The 8083-nt window shown below is 58.4% G+C and overlaps 1 long non-coding RNA gene across 1 annotated transcript; it reads left to right on the forward strand.

Annotated features, from left to right (window-relative positions):
• The first annotated feature begins 1273 nt into the window (after window positions 1-1273).
• Window positions 1274-1832, forward strand: LOC141152624 (uncharacterized). The gene is made up of 2 exons (XR_012247132.1): window positions 1274-1399; window positions 1485-1832. It is a non-coding gene; the product is annotated as an uncharacterized lncRNA (long non-coding RNA).
• Window positions 1833-8083: the final 6251 nt, after the last annotated feature.

The raw sequence follows: 8083 nt of genomic DNA on the forward strand, positions 1-8083 counted from the left end.
TAAAGCCCCTACCCCTCCCCTTCTCTCTGCTGCGCTTCCCTCCACTGCCCATTTCCTTATGCTGCGGTATTTCTGTTGTAGACAGGTGGCGCCATAGTGACAAGTGTCAGCCACACCGGCTCCGTGTTCACCTCCAAGGCGTCGTATCTGCCGCAGGCGCTGCTGGGGAAGGGAGTGATAATCCCGGGACTCGTTACATTCACATGTAGCAGCTTCAGCGCCCGCCGTCTGTTATGGACACCACTCATTACACCTGTGCAGGGCGCGGTCAGGCCTCACGGGGGGGGGCTCCGGGTGCGGTCGGTCGGGCTTCGCGGGGGGCGGCTCCGGCCGCGGTCGGTTGGCCTCGCCGGTGATCTGCCGTGTGTTGCAGGGCGGCTCCGGGCGCGGTCGTTCGGGCCTCGCGGGGGGCGGCTCCGGGTGCGGTCGGTCGGGCCTCGCGGGGGGGCGGCTCCGGCCGCGGTTGGTCGGCCTCGCCGGTGATCTGCCGTGGTTGCAGGGCGGCTCCGGGCGCGGTCGGTCGGGCCTCGCGGGGTGGATGGGGGGGCGGCTCCGGGTGCGGTCGGTCGGGCCTCGCGGGGGGGCGGCTCCGGGTGCGGTCGGTCGGGCCTCGCGGGGGGGCGGCTCCGGCCGCGGTCGGTCGGCCTCGCCGGTGATCTGCCGTATGTTGCAGGGGCGGCTCCGGGCGCAGTCGGTCGGGCCTCGCGGGGGGGCGGCTCCGGGTGCGGTCGGTCGGGCCTCGCGGGGGGCGGCTCCGGCCGCGGTTGGTCGGCCTCGCCGGTGATCTGCCGTGTGTTGCAGGGCGGCTCCGGGCGCGGTCGGTCGGGCCTCGCGGGGTGGATGGGGGGGCGGCTCCGGGTGCGGTCGGTCGGGCCTCGCGGGGGGGGCGGCTCCGGGTGCGGTCGGTCGGGCCTCGCGGGGGGGCGGCTCCGGCCGCGGTTGGTCGGCCCCGCCGGTGATCTGCCGTGTGTTGCAGGGCGGCTCCGGGTGCGGTCGGTCGGGCCTCGCGGGGGGGCGGCTCCGGGTGCGGTCGGTCGGGCCTCGCGGGGGGGCGGCTCCGGCCGCGGTTGGTCGGCCTCGCCGGTGATCTGCCGTGTGTTGCAGGGCGGCTCCGGGCGCGGTCGGTCGGGCCTCGCGGGGTGGATGGGGGGGGCGGCTCCGGGTGCGGTCGGTCGGGCCTCGCGGGGGGGCGGCTCCGGGTGCGGTCGGTCGGGCCTCGCGGGGGGGGGCGGCTCCGGCCGCGGTCGGTCGGCCTCGCCGGTGATCTGCCGTGTGTTGCAGGGCGGCTTCGATGCTCTGGATCCCTTTATCCCGGTGCGCGTCGACTCGTACAGTGAGAAGGAGTTTGAGAGTTGCTTCTGCTATTATACGGAGAGACGGTGGCTGCAGCATGAGAAAGGTATGGCGCCCCCTGCGGGCTGGAGCTGGGGTGTATCTCGGGGTGCTGGTACATCTACTGCATATACAGGATGTTGTGATTTCAGCGCGAACGGAGGAGGGGAAGAAGGAGATCGTCTTCTTGTGTAACTACAATCCGCGAGAGATGGAGAAGCTCTGTTCCTTCCTGTAGGGGACGGCGGCCGGGACCCCAGGACTTCACCATATTAGGGTATCATGGAGCCCCCTTATTCATCCCGCAGCGATCTATAGCAGCCATAATCCTGATCCCCCCAGTATCAAGGACGCTGCCCCCATCAGATGCCCTGCACAATGACTGCGGACCACCACGTCAGCTGCACAGCGCCCCCATCCTCCGGCTCTGCGAGCGACGCCATCGCTTATGTTACTGCTGACCAAGCGAAAAAATAAAGTGATTGAGATCAGAGAAGAAACTGTGCAGTGTCCTGTATACTGTATATAAGAGGAGCCCATACATTCTGTATCATCACTATATATATATATATATATATATCCAATGCTCAAAAAAATAAAGGGAACACTTAATCAACAGAATATAACTCCAAGTAAATGAAACTTCTATGAAATCAAACTGTCCACTTAGGAAGCAACACTGACTGACAATCAATTTCACCTGCTGTTGTGCAAATGGAATAGACAATAGATGGAAATTATTGGCAATTATCAAGACTCCCTCAATAAAGGAGTGGTTCTGCAGGTGGGGACCACACACTGCATCTCAGAAGCAATGCTTTCTGGCTGATGTTTTGGTCACTTTTGAATGTTGGTTGTGCTTTCACACTCGTGTTAGCGTGAGACGGACTCTACAACCCACAGAAGTTGCTCAGGTAGTGCAGCTCATCCAGGATGGCACATCAATGCGAGCTGTGGCAAGAAGGTTTGCTGTGTCTGTCAGCGTAGTGTCCAGAGGCTGGAGGCGCTACCAGGAGACAGGCCAGTACACCAGGAGACGTGGAGGGGGCAGTAGGAGGGCAACAGCCCAGCAGCAGGACCACTACCTCCGCCTTTGTGCAAGGAGGAACAGGAGGAGCACTGCCAGAGCCCTGCAAAATGACCTCCAGCAGGCCACAAATGTGCTTGTGTCTGCTCAAACGGTTAGAAAAAAACTCCATGAGGCTGGTATGAGGGCCCGACGTTCACAGATGGGGGCTGTGCTCACAGCCCAACACCGTGCTGGACGCTTGGCATTTGCCACAGAATACCAGGATTGGCAAAGTGGCCACTGGGGCCTTTGCTCTTCACAGATGAAAGCAGGTTCACACTGAGCACATGTGACAGACGTGACGAGTCTGGAGACGCCGTGGAGAGCGACCTGCTGCCTGCAACATCCTTCAGCATGACCGGTTTGGCAGTGGGTCAGTAATGGTGTGGGGTGGCATTTCTTTGGGGGCCGCACAGCCCTCCATGTGCTCCCCAGAGGTAGCCTGACTGCCATTAGGTACCGAGATGAGATCCTCAGACCCCTTGTGAGACCATATGCTGGTGCGGTTGGCCCTGGGTGCCTCCTAATGCAGGACAATGCCAGACCTCATGTGGCTGGAGTGTGTCAGCAGTTCCTGCAAGACGAAGACATTGAAGCTATGGACTGGCCGCCCGTTCCCCAGACCTGAATCCGATGGAGCACATCTGGGACATCATGTCTCGCTCCATCCACCAACGTCACGTTGCACCACAGACTGTCCAGGAGTTGGCGGATGCTTTAGTCCAGGTCTGGGAGGAGATCCCACAGGAGACCATCCGCAACCTCATCAGGAGCATGTCCAGGCGTTGTAGGGAGGTCATACAGGCATGTGGAGGCCACACACAATACTCAGCCTCATCAGGAGCATGCCCAGGCGTTGTAGGGAGGTCATACAGGCACGTGTAGGCCACACACAATACTCAGCCTCATCAGGAGCATGCCCAGGCGTTGTAGGGAGGTCATACAGGCACGTGGAGGCCACACACAATACTCAGCCTCATGAGGAGCATGCCCAGGCGTTGTAGGGAGGTCATACAGGCACGTGGAGGCCACACACAATACTCAGCCTCATCAGTAGCATGCCCAGGTGTTGTAGGGAGGTCATACAGGCACATGGAGGCCACACACAATACTCAGCCTCATCAGGAGCATGCCCAGGCGTTGTAGGGAGGTCATACAGGCACGTGGAGGCCACACACAATACTCAGCCTCATCAGGAGCATGCCCAGGCGTTGTAGGGAGGTCATACAGGCACGTGGAGGCCACACACAATACTCAGCCTCATCAGGAGCATGCCCAGGCGTTGTAGGGAGGTCATACAGGCACGTGGAGGCCACACACAATACTCAGCCTCATCAGGAGCATGCCCAGGTGTTGTAGGGAGGTCATACAGGCACGTGGAGGCCACACAGAATACTCAGCCTCATCAGGAGCATGCCCAGGCGTTGTAGGGAGGTCATACAGGCACGTGGAGGCCACACACAATACTCAGCCTTATCAGGAGCATGCCCAGGCGTTGTAGGGAGGTCATACAGGCACGTGGAGGCCACACACAATACTCAGCCTCATCTGGTGCATGCCCAGGCGTTGTAGGGAGGTCATACAGGCACGTGGAGGCCACACACAATACTCAGCCTCATCAGGAGCATGCCCAGGCATTGTAGGAGGTCATACAGGCACGTGGAGGCCACACACAATACTCAGCCTCATCAGGAGCATGCCCAGGCGTTGTAGGGAGGTCATACAGGCACGTGGAGGCCACACACAATACTAAGCCTCATCAGGAGCATGTCCAGGCGTTGTAGGGAGGTCATACAGGCACGTGGAGGCCACACACAATACTGAGCCTCATCAGGAGCATGCCCAGGCATTGTAGGAGGTCATACAGGCACGTGGAGGCCACACACAATACTCAGCCTCATCAGGAGCATGCCCAGGCGTTGTAGGGAGGTCATACAGGCACGTGGAGGCCACACACAATACTCAGCCTCATCAGGAGCATGCCCAGGCGTTGTAGGGAGGTCATACAGGCACGTGGAGGCCACACACAATACTCAGCCTCATCAGGAGCATGCCCAGGCGTTGTAGGGAGGTCATACAGGCACGTGGAGGCCACACAGAATACTCAGCCTCATCAGGAGCATGCCCAGGCGTTGTAGGGAGGTCATACAGGCACGTGGAGGCCACACACAATACTCAGCCTTATCAGGAGCATGCCCAGGCGTTGTAGGGAGGTCATACAGGCACGTGGAGGCCACACACAATACTCAGCCTCATCTGGTGCATGCCCAGGCGTTGTAGGGAGGTCATACAGGCACGTGGAGGCCACACACAATACTCAGCCTCATCAGGAGCATGCCCAGGCGTTGTAGGGAGGTCATACAGGCACGTGGAGGCCACACACAATACTAAGCCTCATCAGGAGCATGTCCAGGCATTGTAGGAGGTCATACAGGCACGTGGAGGCCACACACAATACTCAGCCTCATCAGGAGCATGCCCAGGCGTTGTAGGGAGGTCATACAGGCACGTGGAGGCCACACACAATACTAAGCCTCATCAGGAGCATGTCCAGGCGTTGTAGGGAGGTCATACAGGCACGTGGAGGCCACACACAATACTGAGCCTCATCAGGAGCATGCCCAGGCATTGTAGGAGGTCATACAGGCACGTGGAGGCCACACACAATACTCAGCCTCATCAGGAGCATGCCCAGGCGTTGTAGGGAGGTCATACAGGCACGTGGAGGCCACACACAATACTCAGCCTCATCAGGAGCATGCCCAGGCGTTGTAGGGAGGTCATACAGGCACGTGGAGGCCACACACAATACTCAGCCTCATCAGGAGCATGCCCGGGCGTTGTAGGGAGGTCATACAGGCACGTGGAGGCCACACACAATACTCAGCCTCATCAGGAGCATGCCCGGGCGTTGTAGGGAGGTCATACAGGCACGTGGAGGCCACACACAATACTCAGCCTCATCAAGAGCATGCCCAGGCGTTGTAGGGAGGTCATACAGGCACATGGAGGCCACACACAATACTCAGCCTCATCAGGAGCATGCCCAGGCGTTGTAGGGAGGTCATACAGGCACGTGGAGGCCACACACAATACTGAGCCTCATCAGGAGCATGCCCAGGCGTTGTAGGGAGGTCATACAGGCACGTGGAGGCCACACACAATACTCAGCCTCATCAGGAGCATGGCCAGGCGTTGTAGGGAGGTCATACAGGCACGTGGAGGCCACACACAATACTCAGCCTCATCAGGAGCATGGCCAGGTGTTGTAGGGAGGTCATACAGGCACGTGGAGGCCACACACAATACTCAGCCTCATCAGGAGCATGGCCAGGTGTTGTAGGGAGGTCATACAGGCACGTGGAGGCCACACACAATACTCAGCCTCATCAGGAGCATGCCCAGGCGTTGTAGGGAGGTCATACAGGCACGTGGAGGCCACACACAATACTGAGCCTCATCAGGAGCATGCCCAGGCGTTGTAGGGAGGTCATACAGGCACGTGGAGGTCACACACAATACTCAGCCTCATCAGGAGCATGCCCAGGCGTTGTAGGGAGGTCATACTGGCACGTGGAGGCCACACACAATACTCAGCCTCATCAGGAGCATGCCCAGGCGTTGTAGGGAGGTCATACTGGCACGTGGAGGCCACACACAATACTCAGCCTCATCAGGAGCATGCCCAGGCGTTGTAGGGAGGTCATACAGGCACGTGGAGGCCACACACAATACTGAGCCTCATCAGGAGCATGCCCAGGTGTTGTAGGGAGGTCATACAGGCACGTGGAGGCCACACACAATACTGAGCCTCATCAGGAGCATGCCCAGGCGTTGTAGGGAGGTCATACAGGCACGTGGAGGTCACACACAATACTCAGCCTCATCAGGAGCATGCCCAGGCGTTGTAGGGAGGTCATACTGGCACGTGGAGGCCACACACAATACTCAGCCTCATCAGGAGCATGCCCAGGCGTTGTAGGGAGGTCATACAGGCACGTGGAGGCCACACACAATGCTCAGCCTCATCAGGAGCATGCCCAGGCGTTGTAGGGAGGTCATACAGGCACGTGGAGGCCACACACAATACTCAGCCTCATCAGGAGCATGCCCAGGCGTTGTAGGGAGGTCATACAGGCACGTGGAGGCCACACACAATACTCAGCCTCATCAGGAGCATGCCCAGGCGTTGTAGGGAGGTCATACAGGCACGTGGAGGCCACACACAATACTGAGCCTCATCAGGAGCATTCCCAGGCGTTGTAGGGGGGTCATACAGGCACGTGGAGGCCACACACAATACTCGGCCTCATCAGGAGCATGGCCAGGCGTTGTAGGGAGGTCATACAGGCACGTGGAGGCCACACACAATACTCAGCCTCATCAGGAGCATGGCCAGGTGTTGTAGGGAGGTCATACAGGCACGTGGAGGCCACACACAATACTCAGCCTCATCAGGAGCATGGCCAGGTGTTGTAGGGAGGTCATACAGGCACGTGGAGGCCACACACAATACTCAGCCTCATCAGGAGCATGCCCAGGCGTTGTAGGGAGGTCATACAGGCACGTGGAGGCCACACACAATACTGAGCCTCATCAGGAGCATGCCCAGGCGTTGTAGGGAGGTCATACAGGCACGTGGAGGTCACACACAATACTCAGCCTCATCAGGAGCATGCCCAGGCGTTGTAGGGAGGTCATACTGGCACGTGGAGGCCACACACAATACTCAGCCTCATCAGGAGCATGCCCAGGCGTTGTAGGGAGGTCATACTGGCACGTGGAGGCCACACACAATACTCAGCCTCATCAGGAGCATGCCCAGGCGTTGTAGGGAGGTCATACAGGCACGTGGAGGCCACACACAATACTGAGCCTCATCAGGAGCATGCCCAGGTGTTGTAGGGAGGTCATACAGGCACGTGGAGGCCACACACAATACTGAGCCTCATCAGGAGCATGCCCAGGCGTTGTAGGGAGGTCATACTGGCACGTGGAGGCCACACACAATACTCAGCCTCATCAGGAGCATGCCCAGGCGTTGTAGGGAGGTCATACAGGCACGTGGAGGCCACACACAATACTCAGCCTCATCAGGAGCATGCCCAGGCGTTGTAGGGAGGTCATACAGGCACGTGGAGGCCACACACAATACTCAGCCTCATCAGGAGCATGCCCAGGCGTTGTAGGGAGGTCATACAGGCACGTGGAGGCCACACACAATACTCAGCCTCATTGTGACTTGTTTTATGGACATTACATCACAGTTGGATCGGCCTGTAGTGGGTTTTTCCACTATAATTTTGGGGGTGACTCCACATCCAGGCCTCCATTGGTTAATAAATGTGATTTCCATTGATGATTTTTGTGTGATTTTGTTGTCAGCACATTCAGCTTTATACAGAACAAGGTATTCAATGAGAAGATTTCACTCATTCACATCTAGGAGGGGGGATTTCAGGGGTCCCTTTCTCTTTGTGAGCAGTGTATATAATCAGGAGCCCATACATTCTGTATCATCACATATGGCGCCTCATATATATATATTTCCATCCTATAACACTAAGGAGACATAAGATAACCGGGAACATGGCGGCCTCACTTGGGCGACACTTCCTGACAGAACACCACGCATGCGCATTCCTCTAGACGTGTCCCGCCCTTGTATGTGGGCGGAGTTAT

The sequence above is a fragment of the Phyllobates terribilis genome, unplaced genomic scaffold (genome assembly GCF_046119375.1).
Source record: "Phyllobates terribilis strain yellow unplaced genomic scaffold, ASM4611937v1 Scaffold_6__1_contigs__length_29720123, whole genome shotgun sequence".
In the NCBI taxonomy this organism is placed as follows: domain Eukaryota; kingdom Metazoa; phylum Chordata; class Amphibia; order Anura; family Dendrobatidae; genus Phyllobates; species Phyllobates terribilis.